The 17056-nt window shown below is 38.5% G+C and overlaps 1 protein-coding gene across 3 annotated transcripts in view; it reads left to right on the top strand.

Moving 5' to 3' along the window:
- OTUD7A (OTU deubiquitinase 7A) overlaps positions 1-17056 on the top strand; it is a 356697-nt gene that overhangs the window by 288039 nt on the left and 51602 nt on the right. The gene's annotated exons all lie outside the window — the stretch shown is intronic.

The raw sequence follows: 17056 nt of genomic DNA, 5'->3' as shown, positions 1-17056 counted from the left end.
TTGAATCCCACTCTTGACAGTTTCAGATCAAAAACAGCATGTTTTGGGGGCGCCTGGGTGGCTCAGTGGGTTAAGCCGCTGCCTTCGGCTCAGGTCATGATCTCGGGGTCCTGGGATCGAGTCCCACATCGGGCTCTCTGCTCAGAGGGAGCCTGCTTCCCTCTCTCTCTCTCTGCCTGCCTCTCTGACTACTTGTGATTTCTCTCTGTCAAATGGATAAATAAAATCTTAAAAAAAAAAAAAAACAGCATGTTTTTGAGTCCTCTGAGGAAACTGGGCCTTCTTACTGGGCTCTCTTGAAAGATATGGTCATTGAGTAGGGTGGGGTAAGTGCTAAGATACTGTGCTTTTAATCACTACTGGGTATTTACCTCAAAGATACAAATGTAGTGATCTGAAAGGGCACATGCACCCAAAAGTTTATAGCAGCAATGTTCACAATAGCCAAAAATGGAAAGGGCCTATATGGCCATCAACAGATGAATGGATAAAGAAGATGTGAGATATATATATATATATATATATATACACATACATACATATATACAATGGAATACTATGCAGCCATCAAAAGAAACAAAATCTTGCCATTTGCAATGACGTGGATGGAACTAGAGGGTATTATGCTGAGCAAAATAAGTCAATCAGAGAAAGACAATTATCATATGATCTCTCTGATATGAGGAATTTGAGAGGCCAGGGCTGGGGGTCGAGGGTTGGGGGTAGGGAGGAAAAAAAATGAAACAAGATGAGACCAGGAAGGGAGACAAACCATAAGAGACCCTTAATCTCAGGAAACAAACTGAGGATTGCTGGGGAGTAAGGGAGTAGGGATAGGGTGGTTGGATTATGGACATTGGGAAGGGTATGTGCTATGGTGAGTTCTATGAAATGTGTAAGCCTAATGATTTACAGACCTGTACCCCTAGGGGGGGAAAAAAAAGATACAGTAATAAAATTTTTTTTTTAAATTAAGGCCAGAATGGGGGGGGGGGTGGTTCCTGTTATTGTCCCAAGGAAATGCGGTAGACTGGGATCAGAGAAAATTGTCACAAGAGGATAAGTGCATTTAGAAAACAGACTATTTTCAGCCTTGTCTGAGCTGAATTGTGAATTGAAATAATTGTTGTGGCCACATCCTAATTCTGTGGATGAAGAAGAGCATCTGATGATGGGGGTGAGAACTGAGATCTTTCTCATTGGACCCTTAAATAAACCCTGTTTATCATTTTTAAAAAAAAGATACTATGCTTTTAATAATAATAGCCATCATGTATTTGCATAGCATCTACTATGTGCTAAGTACAGTATTAGTATTAATGACCTTCACATTTCCCATCAGCTGTTCATATTATTTCCACTTTACTGGTAAGGAAGGGGAGACTCAAAGAAGCACCTCCACTCACCTGTGGGCACCCAGCCTGTAAAATGGCAGAGCCATCAGGACCCGGCTCTTGGTGCCACCCACTCTGGCCTAACAGGACACCTCCTCAGTTTTTCTTAGAACCTTGCAAACTGTAACCTTTTCCCTCAGGCTATTTTCGGCTGAGTTTTCCATTCCACGTAATAATTGCATGATTTCTTTCTTGCTATTTTCAATGACATGAATGGAGCTTGAGTCTATTATGCTATGTGAAATAAGTCAGTCAGAGAAAGAGAAATACCATATGATTTCACTCATATGTGGAATTTAAGAAACAAAACAGATGAACAGAGAGGAAGGGGGGAAAAAGTAGAAGGGAAGCAAACCATTAAAGACTCCTAATGATAGAGAACAAACAGGGTTGAGAGAGGGAAGTGGGCACTTGTTGTGTGAAGCTCTGGGTGTTAGATGAAATTAACAATACACTACATGTTAACTAACTAGAATTGAAAATTTTTTGAAAAGAAAAAAATAATAATTGCATGATTTCTTGACTTTCTTAAAAGTGCAAATCACCAATACCAGAGAAAATCTCCAAGGGACTGCTCTCTGAGAGGCCAAAGATGAAGTAAGCAGCAAAGTCACTTAGTCATAGAAGGACATATTGATGATGGCATTGAGCAGAAACATCGGACAAGGAGGCAAAATGAAGGAGTCTCCCAAGATTACCACAGTCCCCAATCCTTGCATCAAACACTCCCATTCTGACATATGGTAACTCATTCTAGAGTCTCATAGTATGTAGGGATCAATGAAGCTCATGTGATATATCTAGTGAGCAGATCTCATACAATGAAAAAATACCTATTGTCACTATTGTATAGTCACTGTTCTCATTTTTATTTGCATATGAGGAAAAAGAAAGCACCAAAAGGGATTCCATTTGGTCATCCAGATATTAGAAGTAAAAAGAAAGTAAGGGAGGTGTCAAAGGAATGGTTAGAAAATAGAACTTTTATGATTTAAAAAGTGATAAAATAAAATAGATGGTGGCTAGATCTATAAAACACCCATCTATCAATAACTCTGTGTAGAAATAGGAAAAATGTGATGTTGAAGTACATTTTAGTGACAGTGTGTATTAGTGGTTTTATGACTCAGTCTTATTTTTATAAACATTATAGTCTTATGTTTATTGAAGTTGCCTCTTCAATATTTCAGAAGCACTCTTGCATTTCATGGGGAAAATAATGTGGAATGGAAATATTTGCAAATTGGGATTCTCCAAGGGTCTTTCATCCGGCAAGCACCTGCTCTCAGGAATCTCACCCCTTGGACCTTTTTATTTTGCCTTCAAAATATCTTCTCCAGTGCCAGTGGCTTCCAGCTGTCTCTCTCTTGTGATGGTCTCCAGAGCTAGGCTCAACACCCATTCATTTTTTTTTTTTAAGATTTATTTATTTACTTACTTGACAGATAGAGATCACAAGTAGACAGAGAGGCAGGCAGAGAGAGAGGGGAAGCAGGCTCCACACTGATGCAGGGCTCGATCCCAAAACCCTGAGATCATGACCTGAGCTGAAGACAGAGGTTTAACCCACTGAGCCACCCAGGCACCCCACCCCTTCATTTTTTTAAACTCCTTATTGAAACAGAGCACACATACAGAAAAGTGTGAAAACATTTAAGTTGCAGAACCAGACACATTCTACAAAGGGTTCCTGTCAAGAAATTCAGATAAAGAAAATAGATTTCTAACAGCATAGATTTATTTGGCCTCTATGTGAACTGTATATAAGTGGAATCATGAAAAGGTTGAGTTCTGGATTCTTTCACTTACTATTAAGCCTGTGAGATTCATTCATATTATTAAGTGTAATTATAGTTGATTCTATCACTATTTGGTTTTGCAGTGGATGCATATACTACAAATTATTTATCCATTATATTGTTAATGGACTTTTGGTTTCTTAGACCAGGCTGCCATAACGAAATACCAGAAACTAGGTGGCTTTAAAAAACAGAAATTTGGGGCGCCTGCGTGGCTCAGTGGGTTAAGCCTCTGCCTTCAGCTCAGGTCATGCTCTCAGGGTCCTGGGATTGAGCCCCACATTGGGCTCTTTGCTCAGCAGGGGGCAGGCCCCCTCCCCCTCTGCCTGCCTCTCTGCCTAGTTGTGATCTCTCTCTCTCTCTCCCCCCCACATCAAATAAATAAATAATTTAAAAAATAAAAAACAAATTTATTTTCTCAAAATTCTAGAGGTCTCAGCTCAAGCTGCCAGCCAATTTAGTTTTCAGGGGGGACTCTCTGGCTTGTGAACAGCTACCATCTAGCTGTGTCCTGATGTGATTTTTCCTCAATACATACATGCAGAGACAGAGAGAACAGCTCTCTGGTGTCTCTTATAAATATGTTAATCCTTTCAGAACAGGGCCACAAACATATGACTTCATTTAACCTTCATTACTTTCTCACAAGCCCTATCTCCAAATACTACTAAGGATTAGGGTTTCAACATATGAATTTGGCGGGAGATGCAAACAGTGGTTGTCTTCAGTATCTAATTATAAACAGTAGTGCTATGAAATTCTTACACTTTTTTTTTTTTTTTTGGTGAACACATGTATATATTTCTTCAGATATGTACCTAGGAGTAGTATTGCTGGATCATGGGATTTTACACATGTTTGGCTTTAAAACAGTTTTCAGTGGATATACCAATTTACTCTTCTGTCTAGAGTTCTGGTTGCTCCACATTATTTGTCTTCTCCTTTAGTCATTGATGTTAATGCTCATTAGGTTTGAATGTCTACAGGATCTGTGATGATTCCTCCTTTTTCATTTCAAATGTTGAAACTCAACTTCCTTTTATTTTCATTAATGTTGTTAGAAATTTCCAAATTGTACTAATCTATTCAAAGACTCTTTTTGGCCTCTTTTGGCTTTTTTACTGCACATTTATTTCCTGTTTCATCTCTGTTATTTATTTTTTTCTTTCATCTTCTTCCTTTGGGTTAGATATGCTACCCTTTCTTCTGGCTTCATTAGATGGAAGCTTATGCCAATACATTTTCTTTGGCAGTGTGCTATATAATTTAATACATCTCTAAAGCCATAGTGTTTCTCTATGCAGTGTTTTAGCTGGATATTACAATTTTTGATAGGTTGTTCTTTATCATTCAATTTAAAACATTTTCTAATTTCTCTTGCAGTTTTTTTCTTTGATTCATATATTATTTAGAAGTATATTGCTTAAATAAGGGGTTGTTTTAGTGGGGGTTTTTTTTCCAACCTTACTTCTTCTATAGTCAAAGAGAATTATTTCAGACATTGTGAATCATTTCAGACATTTAGATTTTGTTGAAACTTGCTTTATGAACCAGCATATGATGAAGTTTAGAAAATAATCTCTATGTACTTGAAAAAATTCGAATTCTGCCCTTCTCAGATATAGTGTTTTATATGTGTTAATTTTTTAAAGATTTTTATTTATTTATTTACTTGAGACATAGAGAGAGACAAAGTAAGAGAGTAGGAGCAGCGGGGAAGAGCAAAGGGAGAGGGATAAGCAGACTCCATGCTAAGCACTGAGCTTGGGGACCCTGAGATCATGACCTGAGCTGAAACCAAGAATTAGATGCTTAACCAACTGAGCAGCCCAGGAACCCCTTATATGTGTTAATTATATCAATTTTGTTTATTTTGTTGTTCAGATCTTCTCTATCTTTAACTGAGCTTTTGTCCATTTGTTCTACCAGCTACTAAAAGAGGTGTATTAAAGATTCCCCTGTGATCATGGGTTTCTCTATGTCTCCTTCAATTTTATCAACTTTTGTTTTATATACATTGAAACTGTTATTAGGTACATACAGATTTAGACTTGTTATTCCATGCTAGTATGATAGGGTTTTAGTTTTGTTTTAATGTGCAGATCAGATAGCAAAGAATTGTCTACTTTGGTTGGTCTGAAAATGCTATTATTTCCCATTCGTATCTGAGGGGTATTTCTAGGCTTCGCCGATCATGTAAGGTCTCTATCACATATTTATTCTCTCCCGCCTCATCTACCCACACGTACTCTTCCCTCCTTCCCTCCCTCTCTCACTCTCTCTCTCTCTCTCTCTCTCTCTCTCACACACACACACACACACACACACACACACACACACGATTTTAAATACATAAAAGTCATTCTTCGTTTTTAGGCCATACAAAAATAAACCGCTAGCCAGACTTGACCTACAGGCCAAAATTTACTGACTCCTGCTCTGTGCTACTGTCTTCTACTTTGGGTTTATTTACTGTTTCTTTCCTAACTTCTTGAAATGAATGCTTAAGTCATTAATTCTTAATCTTTCTTCTTTTTTCTCTTATAAGCATTTACAGTTATTAATTTTTTTCAGATTACTATTTTAGCCACATTCCATGAGTTTTGAAATGTAGCAATTATTGTTACAGTACAGTTCAAAAACATTCTGATTTTGATTTTGATTTATTCTTTGACCCATAGCTTACTGGAGGTGTTTTTTTATTTCTAAATATATGGGGAGTACATTAAATATTTCTAGTTACTTTCGTATTACTGATTTCTACCTTAATTTCTTTGTAGTCAGAAACCATGATCTATATGACTTGAAATTTGTTGAAACTTTGTTGAGACTTTTTGCTTTATGGACCACAATATGATCTTTTTGTCTTTTTAATGTTCCATGTCTGCTTGAAAATAACATAGTCTTGTATTGTGGGCTGCACTGTTTTATATACATACATTTGGTCACTTGTTATGTTTTTCAAGTCTATATATTTACTTTTTACTGGATCTCTTAATTACTGAGAGATGCATGAGAATTTCCCATTGTGATTATGCATTTATTCATATCTCTTCTTATTGTTATGGATTTTTAAATCAAGTAAAGTTTGTGTTATTAGATACAGCAACTAAAGTTATGCCTTCTTCATGAACAGAGGTGCTAAACATTATAAGGGAGCTTTTTTTTTAATTTTTAATTTTTTAAAAATATTTTATAAACATATAATGTATTTTTATCCCCAGGGGTACAGGTCTGTGAATCACCAGGTTTACACACTTCACAGCACTCACCATAGCACATACCCTCCCCAATGTCCATAACCCTAGCCCCCTTTCCCAAACCCCCTCCCCCCAGCAACCCTCAGTTTGTTTTGTGAGATTAAGAGTCACTTATGGGACTTATGGGACTCTTAATCTCACAAAACAAACTGAGGGTTGCTGGGGGGAGGGGGGTTGGGAGAAGGGGGTGGGATTATGGACATTGGGGAGGGTATGTGCTTTGGTGAGTGCTCTGAAGTGTGTAAACCTGGTGATTCACAGACCTGTACCCCTGGGGATAAAAATATATGTTTATAAAAAATTAAAAATTAAAAAAAAAAGAGTCACTTATGGTTTGTCTCCCTTCAAATCCCATCTTGTTTCATTCATTCTTCTCCTACCCCTTTAACCCCCCATGTTGCATCTGAAGGGAGCTTATTTAAATCTAATAATGTTTTCTTGCCTTTTAGTTTGTTTTATCTGTTACCCTAACTTTCTTTAGGTTAAAATTGACCTGATGCACTATTTGCTGTACTTTTACTTTTAGTACTTTTTTATTCCCATGTTTTAGATATATCTTTTATAAATAGCATGTAGTCGATTCTTAAAATCACTTTAACAACTTTTGTCTTTAACCTGTGCATTTATTTTTAATGTAACCACTCTTTGTCCCTGTTCTATGTGGGTTTTTTTCCTCTCCTTATAAGCCCTCTTTTTGTTGCATGGAATATTTTTTAATCACTTCATTCTTTTCCGTTTTTTAATTATTGAGAGGTTACCCTAATTCATATAACATACATACGAATCACACCTCACATTCATCAGCATCTTTTTTTTTTTGAAATTTTAAAAACCATTTGCAATAATATTCAAAAAAACAAATGCCAGGTATAAATCTAACCACAGATGAATAGGATCTAAATCTAGAAAACTAGATAGTACCAAAGATTCATCAGCATCTTAACCTATACCCAGAAAAAAAAGGGATCTTAGACTAGTTTAATGTTATTCATAGCCCCCTTTCCCTGACTTATGTTATTGTCATTTATTTTAATTCTATACTTTTAATCTCATCAGACATTATTTTATACAGTGTTAATTTAGACTTACCCATATATTTACGATTTTTGTTTCTCTTCATTTCTTCTTGTGTATTAGCTCTTCTTTCTGTTTGAAGTTCATCCTTTAGAATTTCCTTGGGTGACTGTCTGCTGGTTTTACTTTCTCCACTTTTATGAGTCTTAAAATGTTTTTGTTTTGCCCCCATTTTTGAACAACATTTTTGCTGCACAGAAGTTGCCAGTTATTTTCATGCAGCACATTGAAGGTGTTATTGCATTGGCTTGTTTTCCATTGTTTCTTTTGAAACATCAGCTGTTGGTCTGCTACTCTTTTGAAGATAACTTATATTCTACTTTAAGATATTTTTGCTGTTTTATATTCTGCAGTTTCACTAGGTTATGTCAAGGAATGAACTGATTTCATTTTTCTTGCTTGGGAAGTCTTAAACTTATTAAATCTGTGAATTTATTTCTGTATATTTCTTCTGAAAAATTCCTCAGTCAGGATCTCTTCAGTATTGCCTCTGATTTCAGTTTGACAGTGTCAGAGCTTTTCAATCTATTCATGTCTCCTAGCCTATCTTTCACATTCTTTCTTTTCTCCCCTCTTAGTTGCATTCTAGATAATTTATTCTGATTTATCTTCCCATATATATTTTTTCCGCAACATTGTCTAATTTGATATAAAACTGATTGTGGTTTTTTATTTCTCTTATCCCCTTTCATTTTTAAGTCCTATTTTTGTTTTCCAAATCTGTCTCTTATTCTTTGGAAATGTTTGTCTCATTCTTTTATATCTTTTCAACATCTTAAGCATATTTGTAGTCTCTAGCTGACCGTTTTTAGCTGCAAGGCCATAGGTATCTATGATTTTGTGTCAATAAGCCTTACTCATGATCGGTGATTTCCGGTTGGACTTGTAATTTGGGGATGTGAGCAGGATATTATCTGTGGAATCTTGTGGTCTGAGTTGAGGGTGTTCTCAACTATTTTGAGTATGATATATTTGTTTGTTTCTTCGTTTATGCCAGACTCCCAAAGGAAATTACTATCCTATAACCAACCTTTATGTTAATCTCTTTGCTTAGGCATTACAAGTCACAAATCAGTTTTAGCTCAAATCTGAGCTAAGTCAATAATTACAACATGGCTGGAAGAAGTTGGTTTTGTTTTGTTTTTTATTTCTCTGCTAAACCCAGTCTAGAAGAGACACATTTCCCTCCCAGCTTCATTTGCCAGGGATAACATTATTTCTAATCCTTGCACTTAGGAGGTAGTTTCTGAGGGTCCTAACTTCATGTGGGGTGAGGGTTCCCTGGTTCCAATTCCCCACCTCACAAGATTCTCAAAGCCTTTTTTCAGATTCTTGTGAAGTGATAAAACAGGCAAAATGTCTCCACCTACAGGAGACACAGGGTTAGTGCATATTTCTAATTTCCTTACAAATTTATTTTTGGTCACTGGGGATTTACCACACTTTATTTCAGAGTTATATGTATACATTTCAAAGGAGTGTTGAGAAGGAGGATTACTTTCTCTGATTCCTTTTTCTCTTTAAATCTGTCTCTCCCCCTTGTCTCAGAGAGAGGGGCTGCTTTTCCAGTGACTGAGGACAAAGCCTTCAGCTCCCACGGTCCTTGCCATTCTACACACATGCACATAAGATCTTATTTCTAATTGGATTTTCTAAGTATGGTAAAGAAATTTGGAATAATTAAATAGAGAATAACAAACAAAAATAAAAATAATCAGGAAGTTGTAGGGATATAAGAAAGAGTTCAGTGTTCCTGAAGAGTCATTTTATTCCATCTTTTGGACTTGCTACCTGTAAGGCCAGCTTGGTTCCTCCTCTTTTCTTATATTCCTAATGTGATTCCTTTTCCTTTAGACTTACTCAATTTTTTTTTTCATTAAAAAGCCTCTTTCTCCTAATACTATAAGCTAAAGAGTGAATGTTTGTAGATACCGACTTGATTCAAAGATATAATTTGCATTTCTGAGGACTTCTAAGTGAGGCTTCTCAAACCATCTGTACTGAAAGACCACTTTTTTAAAATACTCAGTTCACTCTGAGCCAATACTGATGTGGTTTGAGGTGGGGTTCAGGAGCCAATGTCCAAGAAAGAATTCTTGAGATGTTTTTGGTGCAAAAAAGGGTGTTTTTATTATAGGAGGGAGACAGTATGGGTGGGCAGAACGAGCCACCCTGGGGTTGTGAGAAGTAACTGATTATATAAGATTTTGGATCCTCTAGAGGGGAGGGTGATGTTAGGACTCCAGGAAATTTGAGTCTATAGGAGATTCTGGAGATTGTTTTTTTCTTGTAAATCATAAAGACAGTTGCAAACTGCTGACACTCAGATCCGGGAGGACTGTGATCTCTGTCGGTTAACCGTTTGTTTTTCCCTTTCCTTTGTTCTTGGGCAGTCTGGAGTGCCTGAGGAATGTCACAGATCTCCCACCTGGGCTGGGGAGGGGGTGGGGGGCTTCACCTTCAGCCTGCCTTTTGCTGCTCACTTCTATAAATTCAATAAAAGTATTGCAGAAAAGCCCATTACTGTATAAGTTCCTCTCTTCCTGTACTCACCTCATTGTGCCCCATTTGACCTCACTGAGCAGCACTGGGCAGTCTGAGTGGAAAGAGCCCTCTCCTTAGCCCTCTCCTCCAGGAGTGCAAAAGCAGCTATGCTTACCCCCAAAAGGGCCTCAGTATGCAAAGGTACTTTTCAATCCAAAGGGTGTGGTTCATTTTTTCACTTATTAGTTTATGCATAAATACCTTCCTTGCTTTAACCCAGGGTTTTGAACCTGTTTTGACAAAAACACATATACGGTACTTTCCTTATGCCAAGCCCTGTTTCAAGTGTTTCCCAAATAGAGAATTACATATTGCTCATAAAAGTTCTACTAGATCAATACTATTATTATCCGCAATTTTCAAGAGGGGACTGAGACATTAGAATGGCAAAGTAACTTGTCCAAGGTCCTACTGCTAAGAAGTAGTGGAACTGAGATTTGAGCTCAGAAAATCTAGTTCCAAGGTCCCTCTGCTTAAACACTCTGCTGGCTACCTCTCTGAGCCTCAACTGTCCTTCTCTGGCCTCAGATCTGCAAAAGTAGGTTTTCCAAAGCCTGCTTTATGGGTGAATAATTCATTTTGTCCCCATTGTCAATGTGAAACAATCGGTCATTATTGCACATAGCTCTAAACCGAAAAGGATGAGTAGGTCTTCTGTTTCTAACAATTGATTAGCATGTCTGCCCTGAAAAGGATGGTGATTTATTAATGCTGTCTGCATGGGTGCAAAAGGGAATCGACCTGAGACACATCAGAGAAATCGCCTGTAAGCTTCTGGGCTTGGTGCCTCTGAAAATTTTGAAAATTATAACCAAACTGTAAAAATTCCAACTCGTCTATTGAGGAATAATCTGGTGGAACTAGTAACTGCACCACTTAGATTCCCCCAAAGTGTGTTTAACTGAATTCAACTCAATTTTTTTAAAAACTAAATCAAGACAAATGAGTTAATTTACATAGATACTGTCTTTGGCACCAGAATAGAGCATCCCCATTTACAAGGGTAAAACTGAAACAAATCCACAGGGCATTCGTTTTATTTTGAAGATTTTTAAACCTACAGGAAAATATTCCTTGCAACAAGAGTCAGCAGTTTTCAGAGTTAGGTCGCATTTACTTTATCTCTTATTTTATATAAACATAACCTTTTTCTGAACCATTTGAATGTGTATTGCAAGTGTGTATCTGAAAATTATCCTATGAAATCAAAACATTGCCACTTCTAACAAAAATAACATTTACTTAATATGCTAACTAATATAGGGCCCATATTCACGTTTTCCCAATTAGCCCGCAATTTTTTTCATCTCAGAACCCAAAGTTTCTGCATTTCATTTGGTTATATCGCATTTTTTCATTCCCCCTATCTTTTCTTTCGCTTTTCAAGGGTCCCAGCCAATATATTATCTCATATCCAATTCTTAAATGACCCAATGGGATTCATTCACCACTACCTCTCCCTAGGGGCCATATGACTCTGGCTTATTCCCCCAGTTCCTGGAAGAGTGGCTGGAACAAGGGGAGGTCCGAGCAGTGAACTGTCTGGTCTGGGTGCTCTGTGGGGAAAGAAAGGGGATGAGCCTGTTCTGCCGGAACACTGGCACTGCCTATGAGTGATGCTGGGTGGGGGAAGACGGAAGCACGGGGGGGGCGGGGGGGGCGAAACGAAGGGAGAGGGAGGAAGGAATATGAAAAAGAAGGAAATAAAATGGTTTTGATGTGGAAACCAGGAGCAGAGGAAGAAGCCTCATGCAGGACACACATTTTCAACCTTGAATTTACCAGTTTTTATGCTCTATAACACAGAGGTCACCAAATTCCTGTTGTGGTGCTGCTAGTGAGGGAAGAATGAGAATGAACACTGGGGAAACGACCTTAACTTGATCCTTAGATTTTTCCTCTTAAAACATCAAAAGGAACAAGCTGAAGCAGATATGACAGGGTTTGCAGGGGTCTGGTTCTGTGTGGTGGGTGTACTGCCCTCAGCCCTTTTCAAAATTTTCACAGTAAAAGTAGAATGAGAGAAACAAGTGAGAGCAGAAAAGGGAGAATGAACAACCCTTGTTTCTCTAAGGCAGCACAGTAGAAAGACTGGGTCTATGACTTCAGCTCCACTACTTTGGGAAGACTATATTTTTTGAAATCATACCAGCTCACAGAAGTTAAAACCAGCTTGCCAACAAACTCAACCAAATCCAACTTAATTAGAACAGCTTTGCTCAGGATGGGATTTTGGCCTCCATTGCCCTCCCTGAGCAATGGCGCCTTTAAGATTCAGTGCACCATGGCTTGTTCCTTGACTCTCTGAGCCTGTTTCCTTGACTGTAAATCGGGACTGTGCACCCCCCTCCCCTGCACAGGACTGAGGGATTCATGGTCAGCCCTGCAGCGAGCAGGAGACACTAACCCAGCCAGAAGGACCATTGACTGTGAAGTCGATGTGAAGAACAGGAAGTCTGGGGACAGGGACGCTTATGGCAGGATTGAAAGCTCCCTGTGTCTTCAAGGACAGGTACACACAGCAGATCAGTGCTGCCTCCCTTCAGGGTGCCATATGGCTAGAGATGCATCTGGGGACACGTCCCCACATATCATCTAGGGAAACAAGGGAGAGACCCTGTCTATGTCCCTTCTGAAGGATGAACAACACTTTCCCAGTAGCTGTCCTGTGGGCCAAGGGGCTGTATGTGATCACACCAACACTGGTCCCTGGCAAAAAGCATGGAATGCAGGGAAGGAATCTTGTCACAGCAGGGTTCTGGGAGCAAGGATGGGAGGGGAAAGCTATTAGATGGGCAAACCACAGGGTCTGTGCATTAATGCAGATCACCTCCTCATTAGCATATTCCCACCATCCTTCCCCTGTTTCTCCATTAATATGGTACCCCCTGGCTCTTGGGAGGGGCCACTACCAGCTTGGAACACGTTGGAGAATGAATGGGGCCATGCCACTTTAACATTAAATGAGCTGGGCTTTCAGGGGTTAAAGTCCATTATGCTGTGTAACCAAAAATTGTAATTTTTCTTCTACTTTGTGGCAACCCAGTTTTAATATCTCCCAGCCTGGATGTTTTTTAAAAGGTCTTGGAAAAAGTCAGGTGAGACGGGTTGCTATTTCACAACCTAGGAAAAAAAAAAAAGAAGATACCCAGTGATGGCATATTATTTCCAGTTACGTCTCTGACCAGTGATCCAGTGGCACAGTCAATTAAGGCCCTTAATTGCCTTTCTCATTTAGCTTTAAAAAGGTGACTCGAAAGTGGTCAGAATACCCCAATTTGTTAGCATAAGCATTAGCATCATCAATAATAGAGGCTCGTCCATTTAATTTTGCAGTGTTAATTTCAATACATGTTTTCATTTAGAATTAAGGGTACAATTATTTTGTATTAATAAGATCACTTATGATTAAAATGCAGTTACTAAATCTTCGCCAAAAGCACTGTAGAGCAGATCAGTATCCCGTTCAAACACATTACTGTCACAGTTTATTATTTTAAGTTTTGCTATTGAGGTAATCCCTTAGGCAGTAATTCTCTAAATCTGAACTAAATGTACCTTTGAGGGCCTTAACTTCCCGCATTATTGTAGTTCTTGTCCATATTTCGTTACTGATTACTGAAAGCAGTAACACCCTTTGTTAAAATTAATTCTTAATAACAACAAGTGGTTTGTTGGAATGTAAATAATGCAACACCCCTCTGACTATTCGAATCCTATTAGTATAATTCTCTCTCTTAAAAAATTATTTTTCAATTAAATGTTTTCACAACTTCTTGGAAATATCAATTATAAACATTCTTATTTGACTGAAATTCCACAAAGAGTTAAAGGCCCCAAGAGGTGGCTATTCTATTCTATTCTACACACAAAAAGTGCTGGATAGTAAAAAATCTATGCCACAGAGACCATGCAGTGGCATGATATACTCAAAGCGCTGAAAGGAAAATACCTACAACCAAGAATACTCTACCCAGCAAGATTATCATTCAGATAAACTTTGTATTTTATGAGGCTTTGGAAAAACTCTGTTTTGTGTCAAGGACTGTGAGATATCCAGAATTTTACTCTGCTTCAAAGCTAATAAACTTGTCTTCTGTGGCTTCCTGGATGCTGGCAGAAAACTTGGGACTTCTGGGTCACAAGAGAAGGATGCTGCCACATTTGAAACATGTCCAGCATTTGGGAGATCTCACAGGAGCATTTTCCTTCTTGTAGAAGCCTACAGGGTGATCCTGATACATGATCAATGTACCACCTTCCTGATATGTTCTGAGGTCTGGGATGTTCCTACCCCACATGCTGGAGTTCTCGCTTCCCCTTATCCCTTACAAAATTGTCAAACGCTATCACAGTGCCTGTAACTTCCCCTTTGTTTGCAAGCACTTCCTAATCACAACTTGACCTCTCATCCACAAAGGTCAGCTGTAAGAGGGACAAAAGCATTTTTATAAAACTGAATCATAATTAAGTCTGAATCCCCTAGGTTCCCTTTTGTTTAAACTGTCACCCACAGGGTGTGCCAAACAGGCCAGCCTGGGGATGCCATTACAGACAAGAAAGAAGCAACATGGCCAGAAATGGCCAGGGAGGAATTGAATTTTCAAAACAGTTCTATGTAACCTCGGTCCTGTTCATCTTGCTCATTCCCAGGGAAGCAATTGAGAGGGCATGGTCCCTTTTGGGGACAGCCATATTCAATGAGCAAGTTTTCTTAAGGTACTGTTATGGACTGAATATTATGTCTCCCCAAATCCATATGTGGGAACTCTAATCCCTAGGGTGATGGTAATTGGTGGTAGGGCCTTTGAAAAGTAATTAAATTTAGATAAAGTCATGAGAATGGGGCCCCCATGATGGAATTACTGTCCTTATAAGAGGAGGAAGAGAGCAGAGCTCACTGCCCACCATTTGAGGACACAGCAAGAAGGAAGCCACCTGCAAACCTCGAAGAGGGTTCCTACCAGGAACCAAATCAGCCAGCATGTGAATCTGGGACTTCCAGGCTCCACAATTATGGGAAATAAATGTCTGATGTTTAAGTTACCCAGTTTGTGGTATTTTGTTATAGCAGTCCAAGCTGACTACTTTTCTTGGTTATCTCATTGATTTCTAGCTTATTTTTAGTATAGCCAGAACACATAGTGTGAATGATTTCAAATCCTTGAAATTTGTTGACACATTTTAATGGCCCATTGTTTGGTCAATTTTGGAAAATATTTCATGTGACTTGGAAAGAATATGTACTTATTTTGCAGTGGGTGAGGTTTACCTATAGGTCAAGTTCACATAATTCAAGTTATTGAATTATGTTCATCTAATCTCTACCGAAGTTTTTGTTTGTTGATTCTATTATTTATCAAGAGAGTTTGGTTGAAAATCTCTGGTTTTGATTTGGTGTTTGTCTACTTCTCTTTGGAGTCTATCAATACTTGCTTTGTATGCTTTTTAGGCTAAGTCTTAAGTATACATACCGTAAGTATCTGTACATTTTCCATTTGACTTTACTGTGTTATCATTATGAATATTCCTCTTTATCTTGTTCACCTTCATCTGACATCAGTAGAACTTTACCAACTTTATTTTTGCTGAGTTTTTGAGTGGTATATCTTTCTCTACCTAGTTACTGTTAAATTTCTGTGTCATTATATTTATGATGTCTGCTGTCAGCAGCATATACGATTTATTTTTAAGCAAGGCTAACAATCTGTCTTTTAATTAGTATTTAGTTCATTTACATTTAATATAAATACTGGTATATTTTGGTTTAAATCTGTTCTCCTGCTGCTTGTTTTTTGTGTGTTATTGTGTCTTTTTTTCCTCTTTTATTCATTTGAATTATTTAAGAATGTTTATTACTCTGGTTTCTTCTCTACTAGCTTGTCAGTTGTACATTCTTTAATGATCCCTTTAGTGGTTACTGTACAGTTTCTAAAACGTACCTTCCAGCTATTAGAATTGACCATAAGTTAGCACTTGTACCACTGCCTGGTCAATGTAAGGATGTTGGGATTTATGTCATTTAGTATATATTCCCGTGTCTTGTGTTATTGCTGTCCTGTGTTTTAATTCTAGGTATACTTGAATCCTCAAAAAGTCATATTTATTATTGCTTTAAGCAGCCAATAGTTATTTATGTTTGCCAACATACTTGCCCTTGCCAGCCCCTTTATTCCTTCTGTGTTCCCTAAAGTATTTTTTACTGAATCCTTTTAGGATTCTTTACTGCAGGCCTGACGGATTCACCACCTTTTCTGTTCATGGGAGGTCTGGAATTCTACATTGGTAGTAACTACCAGATAAGGGTGAAAGCAGGGTTCTCCAGTCTGCCTCTGTTGACACCTGTGGAGGAATGGGCTTCTTGGTACTGCTAGGAAGGAGCGTGGGACCTTATTACCACCAGATGGGTGAGAAAGGCCAGGCTCCCCATCTGTTCTCAGTTGGTAGGGGCTGAAGTCCGTGTTACCACCCAGCAAAAAGTGCTGGCTATGTGCTCAGCATTTTCTGACACCATCTGGCATTGGGGGAGCAGGTGGTGAGTGACTCATTACTGCCTGGTAATGGTTGGAAGTTTTGGCTCCCTACTTGGCCTCTGCCAGCCGGGATGCTAACAGGCTACAATTTCTTCTGTGTCATTTTGCTAAAATAGAGCACTATTGTCTATCTTCCTAAGCTGCCATTTTCCTGATATCTTGTCTAGAGAGAGCATTATTCCTTTGTCTACCCTCATTGGCATCTGCAGGTTGCCAACTTCTACAGTACCTGGTCTAGGATTTGGGGACAAAAAAGAAATTTCAGGGAACCTACCACCATGTTGTTTCTCAGATCCCAGGTTTCCTGGTCCGTCTGCCTATTCTCCCCACTTTTCAGTCTTCTTGTGTTATTTTATACATTATGTCCAGTATATTTAGTTGTACTTAGTAGAAAAAATGGGGGTAAGTATGTCTACTCCATCTTCCTGGAAGCAGAAGTCTCAAGATGTGTC

This window comes from Mustela erminea, chromosome 5 (genome assembly GCF_009829155.1).
Source record: "Mustela erminea isolate mMusErm1 chromosome 5, mMusErm1.Pri, whole genome shotgun sequence".
NCBI lineage: Eukaryota > Metazoa > Chordata > Mammalia > Carnivora > Mustelidae > Mustela > Mustela erminea.
Note: the sequence above shows the minus strand (reverse complement) of the source record. Positions and strands in the feature narration are given on the sequence as shown.